This window comes from Heloderma suspectum, chromosome 1 (assembly GCF_057233095.1).
Source record: "Heloderma suspectum isolate Gila_16-S chromosome 1, 16-S_ref, whole genome shotgun sequence".
Classification (NCBI taxonomy): Eukaryota; Metazoa; Chordata; class Lepidosauria; order Squamata; family Helodermatidae; genus Heloderma; species Heloderma suspectum.
In genome coordinates, this window is record NC_139458.1 from 178,008,898 (window position 1) to 178,032,944 (window position 24,047).

General features: G+C 43.6%; 2 protein-coding genes across 5 annotated transcripts in view; one reads left to right on the top strand and one right to left on the bottom strand.

Annotated features, from left to right (window-relative positions):
* The window catches only part of CCDC148 (coiled-coil domain containing 148), a 147,601-nt gene extending 123,934 nt beyond the window's left edge, over positions 1-23,667 (bottom strand). The window contains exon 1 of the mRNA XM_084829666.1: positions 23,593-23,667. The gene's annotated coding sequence lies outside the window, so the exon portion shown is untranslated. The remainder of the gene's footprint in view (positions 1-23,592) is intronic.
* Positions 23,668-23,832: 165 nt separating this feature from the next.
* PKP4 (plakophilin 4) overlaps positions 23,833-24,047 on the top strand; it is a 163,746-nt gene continuing 163,531 nt past the window's right edge. For all 4 annotated transcript variants that reach the window (XM_084811199.1, XM_084811189.1, XM_084811160.1 and 1 more), the window contains exon 1: positions 23,833-24,021. The gene's annotated coding sequence lies outside the window, so the exon portion shown is untranslated. The remainder of the gene's footprint in view (positions 24,022-24,047) is intronic.

Sequence of the window (24,047 nt, forward strand, 5' to 3'; positions counted from 1 at the left end):
CTCTGGCGTGGGCTGGTCCATGAAGTCACAAAGAGTCGGAAGCGACTGACCGAATAAACAACAACATTTTCAGAAAAGTAGAAGGCAGTACAAATCATTAAACACAGGAGAAATATGTGCATTGTGGTGATGAGTCCCTGTTAATAAACTAGCCACCACATCCCAGATCACTTGAAGCTTCCAAACACTTTTCAGAGACACACCCACATATAGCCAAAGCATGGATAACTGTGGTGATGCCATCCTTTTCCAAGAAAGGGCAGTGCTGTTGTACCAACCAAAATGAGTAAAAAGTACTTCATGCCACAGATGCCCTCGGGCATCCATAATCAAGGCTGGATTTAAAAGCACCCATAGCATCTATTCTTTAATTAATCCCAGCATCAAGAGTTTATGTACAGTTTGGTCTGTGCTGGCATGTTTCCTCATCTATGCTTTTTTTTTTTGCTTAGACATTTCCTGCTACAGAGGCACAAGTACAAACTTGCCCAAGTTTATAGGCTCTGTGGAAATGTGTATGTTACAACACTAAAACTGAGCTAAAATCCCAAACCTGGCTCTTCTACATTCTGTAGTCTTTCAAGCCCAATCCTAACTATCAATATTCAGAAGGAAGCCCCACTGATTTTGGTACTACTATGCTAGGAAGTAGCACAGGCAGTCTTTCACAAGCATGCAGATTTGGCTGCCTGATACATGTGGTCTTGCCTGGTCAATTTCCTTGTACATTTCAGCTATCAAAGGGAGCTCTGGAGTAGGTAAAATACAAGGAAATTGACAAAGTGAGGCTAGCCATCAAAAGGCTAGCCTCACTTTGTATATAGGCTAGCCATGAAAAGGCAGGGGGTGCGGGATAACTCTCATTTCTGAACTTGTTGGGGACTCGGGGAAGTACTGAAAAGGTGGAGGACACTGACAAGTGTCTGTTCATTACTTAAAAGCTAGAGGATTACATTGCCAAGTGGGATATATCCCCCCCCCACCCGCTTTGGTGCACCTACTTTTTAAAAATTCTTTCTCTTTTTCTTCCGTGCTTCTGAATTGCACTAATAGGTCTCTCCTTTCTCTCAGTATTATTTCTCCCCCGGTCCTTCACAACTGTGTGCAAACTAGCCTACGTGCAGTCTTATCTTGTGAATTTCCTTGTATGTTACCTGCTCTACTTCAGCACTGCCTTTGGCAGGGTCACAATCACAAAGCAAGGTCTAGAAAGCAAGGTACAAGGCACAGGAGCTGATAAACGATGTTGTTCCAATACTGGCTAGCTCTACAGTTAAGACTTTTAACTTCAACACCTGCTGAACCCGACCCAGAGCTCAGCTGCAGTAATCAGAGCTCCCTGTTCAGAGCCCTACTCCTAAGGAGTCGCTTTCTCCTGAGCAGTCTTTCGCTGCAAGTGACCACTCCTTCTCACAGGAGTCCTACTGGCCTGTTACTTGAAGCAATGATGCTCCTGGGGATCAGGGGCTTGCTCAGCCTCTGCCTCAGAGGAAGAATCCCCCCCCCTCCTCCTGAAAGAGTGTGATGGTTGCAGGTCCATCCCAAGGGCCCAGGCTCCTGCTGGTCTGGTGGCAGTACCTAATCTGGGGTGCCCTGGGCGTCTGGGGGCTCCACATCCTCCTCTGAGTAGGTCTCCTCCAGTGGGGCCATGACAACAACAAGCCACCCTGAGAACAAGCTATCCTCAAAAACCCTCCTACAAGCCACCGGTTCTCAAGATAGCTTGTTGGGGAAAAACCCACACTGGATTGGCCATGCCAGGTTTGGAAGTCACAGTAAGCAATGCTGACACTATCATGGCTCATAAACCACCGTGGCTTATCATGACATGCAAACCCAGTCAATGTCTCTTTTTAAACAAGTCCATACCTGCTCCCCCCTCCTCAGTCCAGTGAAATGAGTTAACTGCTTATTAAACTGAGGAACTGCTTCTTTTCCTTGGAAGACAGAAACAAAATTCAGTGTTCTTGATAGACTGGAGCACTGGACAGAAAACAGAATGAAACTGAATAGGGATAAATGCCAAGTTCTGCATCTAGGAAAAAGAAACCAAATGCACAGTTACAAGATGGGGGATATGTGGCTCAACAACACTACAAGCAAGAAGGATCTTGGAATTGTTGTCTTTGCCTTTTTAGCAGCCACATCACATTTTGCATTTGCCTTTTGTGCAGCCACATCACACTGTTGGCTCATATTCAGCTTGTGATCTGCAACAATTCCAAGATCCTTCTTGCTTGTAGTGTTGTTGAGCCACGTATCCCCCATCTTTTAACTGTGCATTTGGTTTCTTTTTCCTAGGTGCAGAACTTGGCATTTATCCCTATTTAGTTTCATTCTGTTGTTTTCTGCCCAGCGCTCCAGTCTATCAAGACCACTTTGGATTTTGTTTCTGTCTTCCAAAGTATTAGCCATCCCGCCCATTTTTGTGTCATCTGCAAATCTGATCAGCATTCCCTGCACCTCCTCCTCCAAGACATTAATAAAAATGTTGAAGAGCACTGGGCCCAGGACTGAGCCCTGCGGTACCCCACTCGTTACCTCTCCCCAGTTTGAGAAGATCCCACTTATAATTTGACTCTCTTTGAGTCTGATTCTGTAGCCAACTGTGGATCCACCGGATCGTTGTTTCATCTAGCCCACTTTGAGCTAGTTTGCTCATCAGGAGATCACGGGGCACTTTGTCGAAAGCTTTGCTGAAGTTGAGGTGTATGATGTCTACAGCATTCCCACAGTCCACAAGGGAGGTTACTTGATCAAAAAATGAAATCAGATTCGTCTGGCAGGTTTTGTTCTTGACAAATCCATGTTGGCTTTGAGTAATCACTGCATTGTTTTCAAGGTGGTTACAGATGGATTACTTTACCATCTGCTCCAGAATTTTCCCAGGGATGGATGTCAGACTGACTGGTCTATAGTTCCCAGGTTCCTCCTTTTTACCCTTTTTGAAGATAGGGACAACATTAGCCCTCCTCCAGTCATCTGGCACTTCACCCGTCCTCCGTGATTGCTCAAAGAGAATAGACAGTGGTTCTGAGAGTTCTTCTGCCAGTTCCTTGATTACTCTAGGATGCAGTTCATCTGGCCCTGGAGATTTGAACTCATTCAAAGTAATTAGGTGTTCCTTGACCATATGCCTATTGACCTCAAGCTGCAATCCTGCCCCTTCAGCCTGCACTTCGCCTTTGCCAGGCGGGGTCATAGACCCTCTTTTGGGAGAAGACTGAGCCAAAGTAGGAATTGAGCACCTCTGCCTTTTCTTTGTCATCTGTTATCGTTTTGCCATCCTCACTCAATAGCTGAACCACCATTTCTTTCCTCTGCCTTTTACTATGCACGTAGCTGAAGAAAGCTTTTTTGCTGCTTTTAGCATCCCTCGCTAACCTCTGCTCGTTCTCAGCTTTAGCCTTCCTGACACCATCCCTGCAATTCTGTGCTACCTGCTTGTACTCTTCCTTTGTTGCTTGGCCTTCTTTCCACTTCCTATGTGTGTCCTTTTTTGTTTTCAGGTCATCACTAAGCTTTTTGTGAAGCCACATTGGCTTCTTCTGTTGTCTTCCACCTTTTCTTCTTGTTGGAATGGTTTGTAATTGTGCCTTGAGAATTTCCTTTTTTAAAAGGGAATTTTTAAAATTCCCTCGATGGTTGTGTAGGCCCCTTCCAACCCTACTATTCTATGATTCTATGATTCAACATTGCCTAAACCTTCCTTGGGCATTATCATAATCTTCAGCATTTATATAGCATTTTAGAATGTTTAAAGTCCTTCATTGCATTATCATATCAAGGACTGGCTTCAGGTTTGAAGGGTCCCTCAGCCAATTCGATGACTTTCCTGCCTCAGAGAAATGGGGAATACTGGGCAGGTTCTCAACCAGAGAGGTGAAATGGTTGAAGAGAGGTGGTGAACAGCTTTGTATATTTTGAAAGAAAGACACTTTGGAGTTCTGGTGCCTGTTCTAGGGGCAATTCTGGCACCATGGCATTCTGCAATAAGAGATAATTACTATGTTCTATGAAGCTGTCAAGTACCCTAATAAGGGAACCTGTCCTTAAAATGGAGGATCATCTGGTAATCATATTGCTAGAGTACAAAATTTTAGATAAACAGTCAGTAATTATTCTGGACACATGCAAGCTGTCTATGTTTAAAGGGCATGAATATTAAGAACACCAAGCAGCACTGATTTTCCCTCCATTTTTGTCCATAAGCACATTGATAGATATACTTAAGAGAGGATTTTATATGGGCTATGAATCAGCTGTGTCAGATGTCTGACCAAAAACAAGCATTCCTATAAACCAGTGAGCATAATACAACAATGGCAACAGCATGAGGTAAAGGAAGCTGCTTCACCTGCCCTGAACCACAAACACTCAAACCCATAAAGCCCTATAGAGAACCTCCAGAATGTGGTGAAAGTCATCATTCACATCCCAAATGAATTTTGTGAACGCTTGAAAACAAATCTACATGTCTGAAAAATTGGGAGGAGTCTATTAGGGATGGGGGAGAATTTCTCCCCGAAACTTCGGGGGGCTGAGTGCCAACGTGTTCGGCCCCCCGAAGTCATTTCGGGGAGAAATTCTCCGCCCCCCCGCCCCCCCCCCGGGACGGGACTTACCTTTCCCAAATGTCCCTCCTGGCGGCGGGTCCCGGCGGCGGTTCGTCAGGTCTTCGACAGGGGCAGAGGCGGCCGCCAGTCTTTCGACCGGCTGCCACCCCCGCTGCCATTCCAATAAAAGTAAAAAAAAAACCAACGCACCCGTGATAGGCTACGTGATGATTAACGTAGCCTATCACGGCTAGATTTGCAAAGTCAGCCGTGATAGGCTATGTTAATCGTCACGTAGCCTATCACGGGGGTGTTTTGTTTTTTTTTACTTTTTATTTCGCAGCCAGGCGAGGCACCTCCTCCCCGGCCTGAATTTCGGCAGGGCAAGGCGGGAAGCCTTCCCCCCGGCCTGAATTTCGGCCGGGCGAGGCGGGAAGCCTCCCCCCTCGGCCTGAACTTCGGGGGGAGCAGCAAAGCGCCTCCCCCCCACCGCGAAGCAAGCTGCGAGACCAGGTAAGTGGCTTTCGTGCACCCCTAGAGTCTATATCCATTTTCAGGCTTTCACAAAATTCATCTGTGATTGTCAGCATCCACACCCTAATGTTCACATCATTTGGGACATGCATTGGAACACACATATATCAGGCTGAAAAAATATTTCCTAGATATAAGGCTTAAAATGTTAGGCACCAAGGTAACCTAGGATTTTTTTTCCAGCTGTGACATATAGAGAATACAAACAGCATATATAATTCAGATAGGTACAGTTAAACTATAATTTTGCATGTTGGAATGGGAGAGCCTTATCTTCAATGGCTCAGTCTCTGAACGTCTCCCACAGGACACTGTTACCCTGCTTGAATCCTTGGGATTAAGCTACGTATAAACAAATTGCTGGTATGGATTAATGTGTTGTTAGAACATGCTGCAGCAATTTGTTGTTTTCAGCCTGAATCCTTTGGGTTAAGATGTCATTCCAGACTGGAAGGTTTACATCTTATTGGACCAACTTGTTGATGTGTAGGGGAAGCGAGGAGAGAGCAAAAAATGGAGAAAGCTTCCAATTAATAGCTCATCATCAAAAGAGACTGATTATAGAAATTTGAACTGTGCTAAATTGGATGGCTTTCTTATGGAATTTTAAAATTATGCAACACGCTTTGCCTGCGGGCATGATCTAGCACTCTGTGAAATCAAAAAGAATCTTCCAAATTAGCCTGTGGGGGTTGGGATTGGATCGGATTAGCAGTTTTCAATCAGTTTATGCCAGATTTCCATGGCAATACATTAAAGAATGACCTCACTTCATGTTGTCTCTGTGACTGAAAAATGTGTCATTCTAAAATATAACTTTAGAACTGAACAGGAATTAAACTGGGTTTGGGAATAGGAAGGTAAGGGTATAATCCTATGCATGTTAAGACAGAAAAAGTCCTACAATTCCCAGCATGCCCCAGCCGGCACGGGAGGTGTAGGACTTTTTTCTGTCTCAACATGCATAGGATTGCCCCTTAAGTGGTTTTAAATAACCTTTAACAAACTGTTTTAATGAAAAATCTATTATTCTTCATTTAAAAGTGAAAATAACATGCATTAAAAGTGTAACTTTAAATGGGGATGATACTGATCCTAAAGTCACATTTATTTAATACGATTCATCTATTAAAAGTCACAAACCACTGATACATGAACCTGATCCATGTAGTAGGGCCATTAATATACCAGCTGACAAGCCATTGTGTAAGCAACACATCTCGCCGCAACTTTATTCTGTTGTTCATTGCTCAAAGGCCTTCAATACTGCATGGTGAATGGAAATTTCCTATTTTAAATAGAGTGAGTTGCCTCAGCATGGCCGATGCTCACCAAGTCCTAGATTTTGTCCCCTTGAATACGGTAAAATGCTTTAGATGGGGCTGCCTTTGAAGAGCGTTTGGATTTGGAACCTTCAGCTTCTGCAGGCCTCCTGAGAAGGCAGACCATCAGGACCATATTACACCCATGATTCATGAACTGCACTAGCTAACAGTTATCTTCTGGGCGCAATTCAAGGTACCATTTTCATCCTTTAAAGCAGCCTTCCACAACCTGGATCCTCCCAGATGTTTTAACTACAGTTCCCATCAGCCCCAACCACGATGGCCAATGGTCAAAGATGAGGGGAGTTCTAGTCAAAAACATCAGAAGGACCCAGGTTGGGGAAGGAGAGCCCAGGTTGCTTCATAGCTCAATGAACCGTGTCTTCATCTGCCTTAAGGAACACCACTCACCAAATAAGTTTGCATGGCTGTTGGGGTCAGCTTTAGAGACCATACTCCAGATCCCAATACCAAATGAAGCATGACTAGGAACACATTCAGCACCTAGGAATAGGGACTTAAACCCTGTTTAGTAGGAGTAAGATGTATGAGTTTATAAATCTGCCATTCCTGTCCTTTAGTTTGCTATTTTTCCCCCTGTTGTTGCTTAACAGCATTTCATCTAAGCAAGTTCTTCTAAAAACAACAAGAGACTTTATATAATGCTCTGTCAAAAAGCTACATTTTCTTTTAGTATTTTTTAAATTGCCAGCATTTGCCTAGGTTCTTTCTAAATATAGGATTATGTTAGCTATTAAAATACATTCAAAGTAAAACTTTTGCTGCATCATTAAGAGGTAACATTATCATACTTATTTTTACTTCCTCAGAGACTGATGGAATTATAATCCCATATTAGTCATTTATAGGAAACTTCAAAGAAACAAAGCCCACTACTATTCCCAGTGGTTTAGCCAAGTACACAAAATGTCTTCTATTTCACATTTCTGCATTGCTCTGACATCTATTATTTTGCAGAAACTTTACTGTGCTTTCTGTTTCTTTTGTTATGTTTAAGGGCCTGTTAATTGGTTTACCCTATTCAAAGAATAGAGATGGAAATATAGAGATATGGTGGCTTTGTTATGATAATAGACAACCTACCATACAGACAGAGGAAACAGCTACCAAATCAATAGCTCTGAGTAAGGACCAAAACAAGAAGATCTTGCTCACAAATTAAAATAAGTCTATTGAACCAAGTAACTGAGAAGAGGTCCAGTTAGCAACTGTTACCATCAAGAGCAAACTAAAAGGTTTAATACAAATATCCTCTTCCTTTGGCTCAGAAACTCATACTTCAATATCAAAAAATTATCACAGAAGTCCTCTAATCTACCTACTGTTGAGCCTTTAAAGGAGGATTGCAGATTTTAAAATATGAACTGAGAGAAGTGTAGCAGGCACTTGCATCCACCAAATGGGAAACTGCCCTTTGCTCTCTGCTAATCCACTGACTTTCAGATTCAATATAATTTAATGCAAAATAGGATGATGGAATCCAGCTAGTATTTAAATCTGATGAACTTAATATTTATGGGATTCTTTGTGCCAATATAAAGAATTAGCTTGTCTCCTTTCTAGAGCATCAACCCATTGTGATAAAATGGCTGGTTCTCACATGGGTTTCACCAGAAAATTTCTGGATGGCTTCTTTAGCAAAACAGCACATTTGAAATAAATAGCTTGACTGGTGCCATAAATGTTGGGTGGAAAAAACACAACTAACAAATAAATAAATAAACAAACAAACATCAATTGGTAAGAGCAAAGGCTTGAAAGGGAGTATGTGAAAGCAGGAACTGTAGTCTCCCATGCCTGCCAAACTATCTTGAATCAAGCAATTCAGCTGGGGTTTTGTCTTTACAAAACCACTATACAAACCATTTCTGCTGACCAAACGCATCCATTTTAGAGTTAGCCAGAGACAGACAGTAGCTTGTCCTTTTCAAAAGCTTAGCTCAGAAAAAGAGGGAGGGAAGAGCAATTCTCATTTCTGCCTACAATACTGTGCACACTTACTTTGGAGTCAGTTCCACTTAATACATAGTGAAATTTGCTTCTGAGAAAGTATGCATAGGATTGGGCTTGGGATATCAGTGTCCATAACTGCTTATAACAGTTTTGATGTGGTATTTACCAATATCCCACAAGTTTGCATTGTTCTATATGATTGGGGGGGGGGGCGGTTAAAAAGGTTTCTAACTAGCAGCATTAAGCAAAGATGGAGAGCCAATTTATGAACACACCCAGAGCTGCAGTACTGTATTAAAAGGTAGGCTGCTTGGCCTTTGCTGTTAAATCATGAACCCAGAAACATTTGGGACATTGATGACATTTCATCCCGCTCAGATTTAGTTCCCAGCTAACATAACAAGAGCTGGCTCAGACCAAAGGCCTATTGAGTCCAGCATTCTGTTAACACACTGGCCAACCAGATGGCCCAATGGGAAAGCCCACAAGCAGGATATGAGCACCCTTCATTTGGTGAAGAAAAAACAGCTCTTCCCTCTACTCCTTAGACCTAATAGCACTAAAGCTACCATCCTATACTTACTGGTAAGACCAAGTGAAATTCGTGCTAAACACTGCCCACCAGACATGTGTCCTGCTGCTAGGTGCTTGATCTCAGTTTTCGCTGTCCCAGACAGCCCCACTCTCCAAAAATGCAGAAGGTTTATTGATTCCCTTCAGGCTATCCTATATTTCTGGGAGCTTTCATACAGCTTGGTGGGTCACAAGCTGTTCAGACCAAGTGTAAGGGAGAAGCTCAATCGCAAGTCACCTCAAGTGAATGTTAATGGCTTTTTGCCATGATGCCGAATTTTACTATACAAATTTCCACATCTACACCATTTCAGCACTGGAATTCGGCTTGGCCAATGTGTTAGCTCCAATCCCTGGTCAGGAAGAAAAACATTGTTCTCAGTAACTACTGCTGCCAGGTTACCTGTAATGCTGCCATGAGCCACATGTGGATTTTTGCCATGCTCTTTAAGCCACCGAAATTCCAAATTGCTCATTTTTTTTAAAGCAACGTGAAAAGAAAAGAACAGATACTCGTATGTAAACTGACCTTCAAGTAACTGAATCAAATAATAACTCTCCTTATTCCCTATCCAAGACAGACAGCACTTTCCAATAACAGTATGGTGACCAACTATCACTCTTATGCACTGGCATCCATCAGATAAAATTATTAAATCTACATCAGTCACTAAATGCAAAAGAAATAAAGTCACTGTAACTGAAACCTGCCATAAAAGTGCAATGCCTCTTGCATGACAAAAGAGTCCCTTGGCTCTGCCTTAGAATTTGTTTTTGATAAATGGGAAGCAATGCCCAGATATTTATCTCTAGCAGCAGCAGACTATTATTCAGTGCCAATATTCTATTCTGCTAACATCACCTGTTAAATTCTATTATCTCTTACAGACTCTCATTTTGGCCCTAAGTGCCTTTGGCTAAGATTCTCAGCACACATATGGAAATAAACACCATCTCAATCACTGGGACTAACTTCTATGTGAGTAGTAGTGGAAACAGGTTTCCACATGAAGATCTCCTGTAGATCCAGCCAAAGCTGCTACAGAGGGAGAGAACGGGTCCTCTCTCGCGCGCTCACACACACACACACACACTCACTTACTCTGATCTGGTTCACATGATCAGTGACCCCCACCATAGCTTAAACCACAGTGGGTTAAACTATGAACATTCAAGCTGAGACGGTCGATTGCTACAGCTTATCATGACATGCAAACCCAGGCGGGGTGGCTTGTTGAATGGTTAACAAGCCATCGTAGACCCCATTGTAGGATTGTGGGGTGGCAACAAGCCACCTGCCCAGGTTTGCAAGTTACGATAAGCCATGGTGACCACCCACCGTGGCTTGAATATTCTTAGTGGCAGTTGGCATGTACTGTATCCCACCTTGGCTTATTTGAGCAACAGTGGGAGCTGGTGATCGTGCAAATTGGCCCAGTAGCAGATTAATGTTGTGAAGGGATTCTGGATGAAGCCTGATTTGGCTATCAGGTGGGGTGCAGGAAGGGTGGGGGGCATATACCTGATTTTTCACCCTTGGTGAGAGGTATCTGAGTGAAGCATTTCACAGTGCAGATCGGGGGGAAAGGGCACGAGGGAAGGGGCAACTGGATTCAGGCCAGGAGATCCCTGCTCACTATTCCTGACAATTGACTGGGCCTCTCCACCCACCCACATGCTATGAGAAACATTGCAGAAAGCTAACAGCTTTCTGCAAGGCTTGTTCTAGAAGTAAAATAAATTCAGGCTGCAATCCTAAGTATACTTCCTTGGTAGTAAAACCAACTGAACTCAAGGAGGCTTACTTCTAAGTAAACATGCATAGGAATGCTTTAAGAAATGGCAAATCGAGTAAAATAAGTGTCATTTACTAGAAGGGAACATGTCCTTGTTTCTCCAGTGGAACAGACAAAAATTGTATATCCTCACCTTTCCATATTTCATACAGAGCCTCGTAAATAACATACATGACCAAATGGGAATGTATCTTAGGCCAAACTATCTCAGATGAACTGTGATCACACATCAGAAGTAGCTCCCCTGTTCATTCAAACTGTAAATTTACAGAAAAGGCTACTTTAAAATGTTGTCCTTTGGGTGTCTTACACCGTAAAACAGGGCTTAACCTTTTTGTCTATGGAGGATTGCATCCCTTCAGAGGTAACCTGTCAGGGTCAGATGCCAGAAGTGAGTAGACCACAGATACCTTGTTTCTCTCTGACACTGCTTATCTCTCTTCTTCCCCAACCCTACCTAGCGGGCTGCCAGGGAAGGGACACAGTGGTCTTCCCAGAGGTCTATACTGATCACTTAGAAATGGCTTTTGAAATCAGCTGAAGGCTGCAGGTTGTCCAAAAGATACAGCATATTTATAAACCAAGTTCCAATACTGTAGAAAGTGTAGAGAAATAGGCACATGTTTACACATCTGGTGGCCATGTCCACTCGACCAAACTTTCAAGGTCCAAATCCAAAGAGGAAATCCGTTATATCTCTTACCATATTGTGAGTTTCAGTTGACGAAGTAGAACCAGTTTCTTATAAGTACATCCAATTTAGGTTACTTACTACTTATATACTTGTATCTTGATAGTGCAACACTGGAGAGAAAGTACATCATGCTGTACCTTAGTATTGCTGAGTGGACACATAAGCTCTGGGACACTAATGCTGGGCAATAGGGAAGACAAAAAACAAATAAACACCCTTCTTTCTGTTAGGGATGGGCAAGAGTTCCTCTATCACAGGAATCCAGGCCAGAACCGCAACTCATCTAGGCAGGTGAGGAAGTGTCTCTTTAGTGGGTTCCAGGCCTGCAAGGAGGAGGAGGTGGTAGTGGGTGTAACTGCTTATCCCTTCCCACTGTGGAGGTATTGGAAGATGTGAGGGTTTTCCTTTTTTTTTTTTTTAGCCTTCCAACCATGGGATCACTTATCTATAAAAGTGGAGAAGCAACCCCGTGGGATAAAAGCCAAACAAAACACCACACTTTCTGTATCAGAGACTGTCAGGTGTATATATTGGAGAGGGGCAAAATCTAGAACAGAGTGAGCCAGTCAGTCAGTCTCACATATAGGAAGAAAGCTGTTCTTTGGGGGGGAATGGGGGGGGGAACTTTCCCCTCATGGGATCACTTCTCTGCTGTTGCACTCTTATGAGGATTTTTTTTCTTTAAAGCCACCAACAATGTCGTGTCTGCAGACTGCAACTCAGACTGTCAGATGCAGAGGGAAGCAGTCTGAGTTTTTTTCCTGATGCAGAGGACAGAGGTTCCTATCACAGCCAGTCCAGAAAGCCAGTAGGAAGGGAATTATGGAGTAAGTTAGAGAAGCCATCCAGATTTTGCAATCTACCTTGGTGTTTCGACAAGCAGAATGAACTCATTCCAGTTTCCGTGGAGCAGAAACACCATGGAGCAGAACCAGGTGTGTCTGTTCATGCCTACCTTATTCAAGGTTGGAAGCCATTAACAGAACATGTAGACAGTGCACATTCTACATTCACACAGCCTAACATAAATAGGACATTGTATACACAAAGGATGTTTTCATGCTGTGACAGTTATAAAACTTCTTGAACTAGAATGAGTGGAGGAGCAGGATGGGGTTGGTTTTATATTCTTCTAAAACATAAGACCCTGTGAACAGAGAACAACAAGAACCTTCTTGCATATAACTACATTCTTTTTAGGGAGATATAGGTAATCCCTACATCAGGGAGGGTGATACTGGTGAAAACTGATCCAAACATTCAGTTTTCTATTCACAGATATCATTATGGAATGGGAAAAAAAGATTTACAACCATTTTGCCATTTAGTGCAGTAAATCCAGTGCCTTCAATATTAAAGAGAGAGAGAGATACATGGTTCCATTACCAAACACACAGACGACATGAATCTAAATTAGCACAAAATACTACTTGGGCATCTATGCAATACATTGCTAGGAAACGGTTTTATCTAGATACAGGACTGTTTATATATTTGTGTCATATCCACATACTACAAATCATATAATTTATTTTATGTACATTTAGTACTAAAGGCCTTAAAGAATGTATGAATTTTCAACACAAATAAGCCTTACAATACCGGAAGATATCAACAGAGCAGACATTGAGTAGATGGCTAAGATGGAGAGGAGAAAATTAAAGAAGCATAATTGGGAGTAGGAATACTGTCACACAGAGTGCTTAAGAACAAGACTGCCTTGATTCTGCAGTGGTACCTAATTAGCAACAGTTTGCAGCCAGAGGGAAATTAGCGCTCAGCATAGTTTAACTCAATTCTGATTCTTAATCCCGATTCTGCAAATAGTAGATGTTGTGTATGCTCAGCTAGTTTGCGTTTCACAAAAGACGATGGTATAGTGTAGCATTTGACTGGTGTGGCAGTAAAGGGTGTAGAGATTCTCTCTCCATCTCTAGGTTTTTGGTAACATTGCAGCCTACATAGTGGATCAATTTGGGCCAAATCAGAGGATACATGAAATGTGTGAATACATTTCATGTATTGTTTTGAAAAAAAATTAAATAGCAGTGTGTGGGGTGTGTGTAAGGGGGTAGGGCCTGATTAGGTTCAAGACTCTGACATGCAGAAAGGGGCAGGGTAACACTGTTCCCCACATCATGATCCTGATGAACATGCACCTGCAAAGCTGCTATTGGTACCAATGACAACTTCCCTCTCAGCTTGGGGGAGGGCATAATTTTCACTGGAACCACAGTCTGCAGAAAAGACTTAAATGCCCCTCCCCATGCACCACAGTCCTCTGGCTCATCCATCAGCCAGAGGCCAAAGGGCTGCTGGGAGGCTGCACCTCTGCCCTCCCAGGAAGAACATTTATTTATTTATTTATTAAATTTATTAATCGCCCATCTGGCTGGTCACCCAGCCACTCTAGGCGATGTACAACCCACCATAAACAATTTAAAACAATAAAATTTTACCATAAATTTTTTTTAAAAAAAATACCCTAGCCCACCCCAAATGCCTGCCTGAACAACCACGTTTTTAATGCACGACGGAAGCTCATTAAAGAGGGGGCATGACGGAGTTCCCTAGGGAGGGAGTTCCACAAAGTGGGGGCCACCACAGAGAAGGCCCTCTCCCTCGTCCCCACCAGTCTAGCTGTCCTGGCTGATGGGACAGAGAGAAGGCCATCCGAGGCTGATCTTGTTAAGCGGCCTGTCTGGTGTTGCTGGAGGCGCTCCTTAAGATAGGCTGGGCCGGAACCATATAGGGTTTTAAAGGTCGAAACCAACACCTTGAATTTGGCCCGGAAAACAACTGGTAACCAGTGCAACTCCTTCAGCACTGGAGTGATGTGATCTCGCCGGCGGCTGCCTTTAATCAGGCGAGCCGCCGCGTTCTGTACCAGCTGCAGTACAACATCATGACAAGGGGGAAACCAACCTGGCCCAATACATCGGCCAGTGATGTTTTTGCTTTCCTTCACCTCCTCCCTCCCAATCCTTTTTCCTTTTATGTGGTGCCTTTTAGATTATAAGCCTGAGGGCAGAGACTGTCTTAATATTAGCCTTTGTAAGCCACTCCGGGAGCGTTTTTCGACTGAAGAATGAGATAAAAATGCTCTAAATAAATATATAAATAATAAATAATGCAGGTCCTGGTCCCCCCCCCCCCCGTGTCATTTGAATTTTAAAACAAAGTTATGTGAAATGTATTCACATTGTCTAGTTTGGCCTTTAGACAATCTTCCAAACCGTATTTTGGATGCTAAGAAACTGCTTGTGTGCTCTCACATTCTCTTCTTCCCTCTTTTGTGCAGTTGCACTTTCCGTTTACAACCTGGTACTATTCATAGGTCTGGTTTGCATGTAACCACCACCACCAAGAGTACAGGTTGAATATGGGTTATTGTTATGTGTGAACCCTGCACTATGGTTTAACTATGGGTTGTTAACCACAAACCACTCAGGAAGAGAACCCATGGTTTGTTGTTGGGTTGTGAACTCTGGGTTGTTCATGATTAGTAACCCAAATTAAACCATAGTGCCAGATTCACACATAAAAAAAGCCACAGTTCAGTGACATTCCATACTCAGCCCGTACCCAGGACTGTCATTACGCACCAACCAGGTCATAGTATGCCAACATGTCCAAATTGGCAAACTATGGTTAGTGCTTGCTGAATTGGAATTAGAGAACAACTTCAAACTGGTTTCCAGTTTTGGTTTAGATGGAAAGTGCTAACCATAGTTTTGTACATCGTGACAAACTGTAGTTAGTGCTACAGTACAACTGAAAGTGTAGCTCATGTGAGAGGGGATGAGCTCATTTCTAGTCCTCCATGCTATGAGGGCAGGGCTTTAAGGATGGTTTCTCTCTGAAGTGCATTTCAAGAGGAAAATAGCCATTAATGAAAGGGACAGGAACTGACTAAGGAGCAATTCATCATTAATGCTGTGTCATGCTCAACAGGAAACAATTAAAGACAGAAGCCACAAGGATGACGCCTTGCTCAGAACCTTTGTTGCATGGGCCTTACTCTTAAGTAAATGTTATAACGGGATCTTGTCCATGGAGACAGACATTTCCAGATAATATAGCACTATATTAAACACTGTGTGGAATCACCATTTTAAATCCACTTCCAGCTGATTACAGAAAACCACTGCCTCAGGAGTGCTAAAGGGTCATAGCAACTACTGCTTTCAACAGTTTTGTGGTTGAAGTGGGTTAGCTAGAAGACACAAAAAGAAAACCCACTGTTGAAACGTTTTTTCTGTATGCAGGTACACAAATTTGGTTTGCAAGATTCTCTGATTTTCATCTCCTGTCTTGCACGCTTGACCTTCTTAGTATTCTATTAATATTCCCACTGTACCCTTGGGTCGAGCATTAACAGCCAGGTAGGTAGCATAGGAGGCACATTAATTGCTATTAGAAACGTTTGCTGTGGACTGTGATGGTTACATCCTGCTGCTGAATGCTTCTGATTGAAACTGACAATAAGGTTAAATAGGAATTACTTTTCTTGGAGTTGAGATGACAATTAAGTGTTTGACTCCTAACACCTCCATAAATACACCCACCTTTGGGTACAGCTGAAACCTTCATTATGAAACTGTTGGTCTTTTAACTAAAATATATACATCACTAATATCAGCTTTTTTAGTATCAGAGGACTGAAGGTGACCAACATAATTTAATTTTTAAAAATAGATCCAGAAAATTGTAGACCTGTCAGTCTAATTTCTGTCCTATCTAAGCTGGTGAAAAGCAATGTTAAGGCTAAAACATACAAACTGGGCACCTGCAAGGGCTTCTATCTCCCCCAGGTGACCACTGTGGGGCAGTAAGTGGTGGAAGGATGATAAGCAGTATACCATGTGGAAAGGTAAACCTGGGCGCAGTAATGGACTGGATGTGATGTAGGCCAATAAACAGACTCAATCCAAACAAGATGGAGGTATTGTTAGTGGGTGGTTTGTCTGCTCAGTGGGTGGCTTGTCTACTGTTAGTGGGTGGTTTGTCTGCTCAGCTAAGTGGTGTTCAAGCTGCTTTGGAAGGGCTTGCACTCTCACTGAAGGATCAGGTTGACAGTATGCAGGTTCTCTTGGATCCAGCATGGGCACTAGTGGCACAGGTAGCCTCAGTGGCATGGAGCACCTTGTATCATCTTAGACTGATACACCAGGTATGGCCTTCCCCTCCTTATCCTAAGCTTCTTTCAAAAGAAAAAGGAGATTATTGCAGAAAGAGTATCGCTATAGTGTCTCCTTTTGCTTGGGATCATGCTCCCATCATCCTCAGTGGAAAATGCCAATGGCGGAATATTATAGGGACTGTAGTTCAACACCCCCACAATCCCAGGTGGAAAGACTCTGGTTGCAAGCATCTCCTTCGCTTTTGAAACAAGTGACAGGGGAGGAGGAGGAGAATGAAGACCAGATGGGCCTCTTTAAGCCAACATGCCCCTGCCACTTGCCTAGGAAACAAGGTGAATTATTACTTCTGGGGAGGGATCTGATCTCTTTTCTTCAATTTGACAGCTGTCAGTGTGTGCGAATTACTGACTGACAAGTTGGGGAAATGGGACTAGAGTCCCATTTGCAGTAAAAGAGGAGTTCTGAAAATGGGGTGGATCCTAGATCATCCTTAAAACCACTTGGGGGAGACTCAGGGATGGGTGGAATGGAAAGGAATCCCCAGGGGTAAATCCCACACTTTAAAACTCAAGGATAACTTTGCTAAGGGGCAGATCTGGTCCCCTTCCGCCCCTGACTTGTCAGCTGTCAAAGGCTGTCAAATTAGTGTAGGTGCAGCTCCATCTTGTCAATTACCTTGTATGTTTCCTAGCACACATTGTTCCCTTTGACAGCTGAAACATACAAGGCAATAGACAAGGCAGGGCTATATATAGTTTGATAGCCACAATTGTGCACCTCTGCAATTGAACCCCCCCCCCCAACCATAAACATAAAAAAAGACATCTGGGCACATCCCTGGGGCTGAAAAAAAAGGCCACATTTGCGCAAATTTTTGAAAATTTATTTTTAAAGGGTTGCCGAATGAGTGACAGCCCCTCCAAAGTGCCACTTGGGCCCCAGGTGGAGGGCCTCTCCCTGCAGCATGGGCATGATTGCTCAGCAAGAGCAGCAGGGGTTTCTGCCACTCTTGCCGAGAGGCTCACTCTCCGATGCCTGCAACCCACAACGGGTTGTCAGTGCCAGGTTCGGACAACATACCAACCCAGCATGGGTACAACAAGTGCGAACCCAGTCATTGTCAGGGAAGGCTATCTAACACTATTTAACTACAAGCACCCCCTAAAGCTGGATGTGTGAGTGTAAGCGAATGAAAGCATGAAATATGGTTACTTGCTTCCTCTCTGGAGAGACCGCATGGTGTTCATTGCAGAGGCAAGAGGAAGAAGGAAGAGGAAGGGGAGGGAGCAAGAAATAGGAAGGAACTCATCAAACAAGACAGTCTCTACCGCCCCCTAGTGTCTGGAAACATGTAGGGTTGTTCCTATTAAAAAGGTAAAGGTGTCCCCAACCAGTCGTGTCCGACTCTAGGGTGCGGTGCTCATCCCCGTTTCTAAGCCGAAGAGCTAGCGCTGTCCGAAGACGCTTCCGTGGTCATGTGGCCGGCATGACTGAACACCGAGGTGCACGGAATGCTATTACCTTTCCCGCCGAGGCGGTACCTATTTATCTACTTGCAATTTCTTGCTTTCGAACTGCTAGGTTGGCAGAAGCTGGGACTGAATACGGGAGCTCACTCCATCACGCAGCACTCGGGTCTCGAACTGCTGACCTGCTGACCTTCCGGTCTGCAGTTCAGCGTCTTAACCAGCCACCGCGGCCCCTGTTGTTCCTATTATCCAACAAAAATTAATCTATGATTTGCCACCAAATGCCACTGAGATGTGCGAATAGCCCCACACACACACATGATGCACAGCAGCATGTCACAGGGAAATGCAAGCATACAGCAGCACTTCTTCCCTACCTACTGTCTTGCATAGTTGTAGCTGCTCACTCTGGTGACAGCCATTTTTTTTCTTTTGGGAAGCAGCTTCCATCTGGGAAGCTTAGGACCTAGGTTCTTTAAGAATACTCCCATACAAACCTGCCCGTATATTAATCTCCAGATGCCTTCTCCATCTTTAAGGCTGATGTGATCAGAGAGAGTGTGCACACATGCCTTCTCAGTGGTGGCACCCAATTTGTAGAATTCCCTCCCCAGAGAGACTGGCCTTGCACTAAAATAGTTATCTTTTTGGAACCAGGGAAATACATTTTTATTCTCCCAGGCTTTTTAATGTATTAATTTAATATGTTGTTTGTGTTTTTCTTGTATTTTATCTTGTTTTTGTACACCATGCTGGAAGCTCTGCTAAAGGGTGATATAGAAACCTTATAAATAAACAAACCTTGCAATTAGCATGTGCTGAATAACTTGCTCTTAACAAATAAGTGTGAATAGTTCTTATGAAAAGTTTACCCAAGAAGCAGCAAAAGCCACATCAATCATGTTAAGATTTTAAATAACCGAAACATGAATCAGTACAGAAACATTATAATGGTCAATATTGACCAGCTCTATTTTTGGCGCAAAGATCAAGAAGAAACTGTAGCATCAAATATCGGAAGTTCCATATTTTACAGTTTTGGGGATCTAACAAATGCAGTGAAGACACTGACATTTTATCACAGCTTGACAACTCAGAACTGATCCTTGCTCTTATTCTTAAATTAAACTGGAAAAATATTAACCCCCCAATCTTAAACACATTTACTTGGAATTCTCATTGACTTTTTTAAAAAGAAAAACTTACTTCCGTGCAGATGTGCTCACTACTGATGAATTATTTGTTTTGAATGAATGCCAAATAATTCTTCAGAAATACTCATACAATTGGTACAGTTTCATAAAGCATTTTGACATTTTTCAACTTTTAAATAGCTTTGTTGAAACAACTATTGTAGATTCTGGAACATACTGATAAACAACTGCCCAGTGCAAGCTGGCATAGGATATCTGGAAGCAACTGTATGGTCCCTCTGTTATCATCCATATATTTTAATATAAAATTTAGCTTAGTTTCACACCCAAAGGAAGATGTTTCTAATCATGTAACAAGCTTCTATTTGTGTGCTATACCATCAGCTCAGGGCATGAGCACAATAGTGTATTATAGAAACATTGGACTCAATCCAGAACTGGTTACACATTAAAGCTGTAATTAGGCCTTGGAGGTCTTTAGCTGGAAGTTTACGATATAACATCAGTAGCACCACTAAATGAAATTATAGTCAACCAACAAAACTGAGGATGGAAAACAGGGGGCGGGGGGAGTCTATCACATTAACACTCTGATCTTAAAATCAGTATTTGTAGTTCTATTTATTTTAATAGGGCTTAATTCCATATAACACATTTAAGACTGGGATACTAGAAGCAGAGTCTAGTATACACGTTTCACGGCAAAAGTCTGAGATGGCTATTATATATATGAATGGAAAAATTATTGATTTTAAGTGATAGAGATGTCAAACGTCTATTAAGTTACTAGGACTATATTTAAAAGTTCATCATCTATAAACCAAAGCTCTTCATTCTGAGAATACACACACACACTTCTAAACCAGGGGTAGGCAACTTTTGTTATGGCTTACAACTCTGATCAGTCCTAGCCAGCGCAGCCAATGGTGAGGAATCATGGAGTTGTGGCCTTCCAGATGTGTTGGTCTACAAGCTGCCCATCCCTGCTGTAAACAAACCCTAAATATCCCTAAATAAACATCCCTAAACAAACCCTAGTATCTTTTTCTTATCCGCTTAAAGTACAAGATTGCAGAAACTCTTAGGAACGTATGTGCCACAAATAATCTGTGTAGCTTCACTTTCTAAATTATCAAATTCCATTTTGCTCCTTGAGGGTCATGAGGTATCTAATCTTAACAGTCAGTGAGTCAGGAATGGATTCATCTTTTGTCTGTTCTTGCCCTCAGAAGCTGTGAGAAACAGTTTCACAAGCTATAATTCTTTTTAAAGTAGTCACTTGGAATGTCTCGTAAGGAAGGATTTATTAAAGGACAGTAGGAAAATTACAGAGCAATCCTATACTCCAACTACACTGGAGGGGAGAGATGCTGCTGCTTCACCAGCAGAACAGCTGCTGTATCTTATACATGCTCAGCCTGGGAGTGGCAGGGAAAAATACACAACAGAAAATCCAAAACAGTGTACAAACAGAGGCATGCCCCCAGAGATCCTAGAAACACCACCAAAGTGCACCAGCCAGGGACTGTGCTGGCAACAATGCCCAGAATACCGATGAATTCAACGTCATGTAATGTATCCCTAGCACACACCCCTACATCACCACGCATGCAACACACATGATGATACAGCAGTGCCCCATCAGCCCCAATGGCAAAGCCAGCAATGGCCCCACTGTTGCCAATCCCTAGGCATCTCTACAAGCAATTTGAATCCCCTTACGCCTCTCACAGTCATGTTTTGGAGCAACACACACACACAGGAGCCCACACAGCACAACATCCAATAGCTCCTTGGGCAGGACACCTGCAGAAAGCATACACAGCCGTCCTGGGTTAAGGATTGAAGACCCACCCAGAGCGGAAAAGACTCCTTTGCCGTGCAACCAAGGGGAAGGGCCAATACATGTAATAAGGGCAGCCACAGCCACACACTGACAGCAGCAAGATCCAGTGACTCTTTATGACATGGGGTTGGGAAGCAGGAGACGTACGTTTTAATCCCACAAAGGGGAATGGGGGAACATGGCCCTGTTCACGTTTTGCATACCTAGCAAAAATACCCCAGCAACAACAGATGCCAGGGGTGAAGGAGAGGCAGCTCCTGGGATCTAAATCCACACTGCAAGCTCCATAGAGCAGTTCCATAGCCACTCCACCACAGCAGCTGACAAGAAGCAGACAGATCATGGGGCATTTGTTCCCCCATCGCCTCAGGACTCTGTCACTGCACCGGGGCTGTAGGAGGAGCCCTAGCCAGGTGGAACAGCTCATGTTCTACACATAGCAAGCGTCAGGCTCAAATCCAGGAGAAAACTCCACATTAGGAAAGGGGGGAGAGGCACCACACACTCAGGCACACCTGAACCAACCAACAGCCCAGTCCTTGCATGGGCCCACCAGCTCTTCTCACCCTCCTCCTGGCAACGTATGTGACCAATGGATACACACACTATTTTGCTGCATAGGCCAGCCGTGCTGGGTAGCATTGCAGCAGGACTCAGCTGACTACATCATATACACTGGCAGCAGCACCCATACTGCTCGTGCATCCTGAGTGGCTTATCTGAGGTATTTTGCTAGCACATCTGTCCTGGCAGTGGCATAACTTGTGTTCTACCAATATAGCAGGGCTTCTGCCAAATCCTATATCTCTCAGTCAGTGGATCTCAAGTACAGGATTGCAGCCTTATTTGCAGTTTCTCACAACAGCATCTTACTCTATTCCATCTTATAGTCTTCAGCTCTGATCACAGGCTGCCAGACAAATTTGAAGTTCTTAGGCCCTCTTATCAAATATTTAGGCAACCAGGTGCCTGGGTTTCTTCCAACCTGGAGTGGTAAGTGCATAGCAATTGTATTACTGCAGGAGAGAGGCATAAGTGCCAAGTCAAAACCCTGTGCTATAAACACATATTGTAGCCTCCAACATTTCACAGATGAGAAGCAGGATATTTTCATATGCTTGTAATACCCCACCCCCCATTCTTACACAAGCACCTCTCTCTACTATTACACATTGCTAAAGGCTCTTCTCTGCCTGCTGTATTTTCTTTTACAAAGCTTGTGAATGTTTAATGTTTAATCTGACAATGGATATGGTTGTATTTAATGTAGAATAGCTGCAACTCAGATGCATTCAGCAACATCTAGCTGCAACTCAAACACATTCAGCAGCATCTAGCATCTTGATAGGCAATTATCAGGAGGATTGAGGGGAAGCAGTACACAGGCATTTTATGTTTAAACAATCAGGAAGGAATTAACATAGCCACACAGTCTGGATCTGGCCATATGGTTTAACAACTAGGAAGGTTCTATACTAGAATAACATATTCAAGGGTTAAGTGTAGCACAAATAACTCTTGAATTTGTAAACAGAAGACTAACACAGCTACGATATAACATTTAGAATAACATAATTGCCCTATAATGTTTGATTGTACTTTACAGTTCAAAAGGAAATGTGTGATGCCTTAAGTGTCCATGCATGAACATTTACATACATACACACACACCCTGCCACTCAGTGATTAGCTCTGACAGATAATGAGCAAGCTGAAACTTCAAGAATAGCAATTCCACAATTGTGTGCACACAGACAGTGATTTTCCAGGTATCAAAAAATAGGGACTGGTTCCAGAAGATTAGGTCAGTAGGTGTGTATGATATGGTTAGTATAGATAACACAAGTGCACTCTGTGTTAATTAATGCAAAATAACTACTACCCATTGGCTTTACAGCCATAGCCATTAATATAAATCCCAGAAGCATACACTGAAAGGTCTGAGATAGGGAATCCTTTTACCATAGCATAAATACTCTGATCGACATTACTAGTGATAAACTGTTAAAGGGGCAACTAATCTAAATGCAGTAATCCTAAGTACTCCTACAATTCTGTTAAAAAGTACCCATAAAAAGGTCACTAGCATTTATTTTTTTTAAAAACGCCCAGGAAATTACAGTTTATTGCTATATTGCAAACCCATCTCCTTTTACATTTCTTCCTTTACTAACAAGGACCCAATGGGGCTGTTAAAAAAAAAAGTGTGTATCACAGAAATGGGGTCCCAAGGTGCTAGGGGCGGGGGAGAATATTAAGGGTGCGGAGAGAGGAGGGGGAGAAGGAACGGCTTAAGGCTGCCATCCTACAAGTACTTTTTTTGAGCGTAAACGCGATGGAAACGCGTGAGATTTACTTATGAGTAAATATGTACACGTTCAGGTTCACTCCCCTGTCATGCTTCGCGCTGTTTTTACCACGTCCCGCCCTTCCTCCCTCTGCCTCCATTCCATCGCCTTCTTCCCCACAGCAGTGCGCCCTGCGATCTCCTTCGCAGATAGATAGATATACATATACATATACATACACAACCCCCAGCACCCCGCCTGGCCTGAAGGACCTGCAGCTTCGCCTCCTTCCACCCCGCCGGTCACTTCGCAGCATCGGTAACCCTAGCAACCTCAGCTCGCGCCGCCATTGGCTGGTTTAATGTGAGCCAGCGGCCAATGAGGACCCCTCCCGAGGCGTGTTCCGCCAATCGGGGCGAGGCACAGGGCAGGGCGCCTTGTTGACGTCTAACGAGGGGAAGGGAGGGGGAACGAGGGGCGGGAAGAAGTGAGCGGAGAGCCGGAGAGGGAGGAGGGTTGTGTGCTGCTCGGCGGTGGCACATTAGCACCACCACCATGGACACCCCGGGGTAGGGCCCTTCCCGGCGGGGCGGCTGCGGCCCCTCCGCGCGCACGGAGACCCAGCGCCGGCGGGGCGTTCCCGCCCAGCGCACCCGCTCGTCTACGCGGTGAGTGAAGCGCTCCCCGGAGCTCT